The sequence below is a fragment of the Penaeus monodon genome, chromosome 27 (genome assembly GCF_015228065.2).
Source record: "Penaeus monodon isolate SGIC_2016 chromosome 27, NSTDA_Pmon_1, whole genome shotgun sequence".
In the NCBI taxonomy this organism is placed as follows: domain Eukaryota; kingdom Metazoa; phylum Arthropoda; class Malacostraca; order Decapoda; family Penaeidae; genus Penaeus; species Penaeus monodon.
The window spans coordinates 875,035-875,362 of record NC_051412.1 but is presented as its reverse complement, the minus strand read 5'-3'; positions in this window follow the sequence as shown (position 1 = coordinate 875,362).

The following is a 328-nucleotide window of genomic DNA, read 5'->3' as shown; positions in this document are numbered from 1 at the left end:
TTGAGAGAGAACTTAACTCGGCAAACGATAGTGGGGACTATCGTATAAAACTATATGACTCTTCATATATCCTTTTGTTTTTATTCTTCAAAGACCTCAATTTGAATACTAACTTTCTAGTTTTTCCTACAGCCACGCCGGGACTTGTTTTGGGTTTTGTTTTCACTTTGTTTCGTATCAGGTTAAGTACTGTTTAAGTTGGGACAAAATGCTGTGGTAGTGCACTCAAGAGGCCCTTATTGAAGAGATGATTTTGTTTACCACTTTTTGTCTTTATTTCATTAACAACAATTTCGAGCTATCTATCATCTAACTACAAGGAAATTTT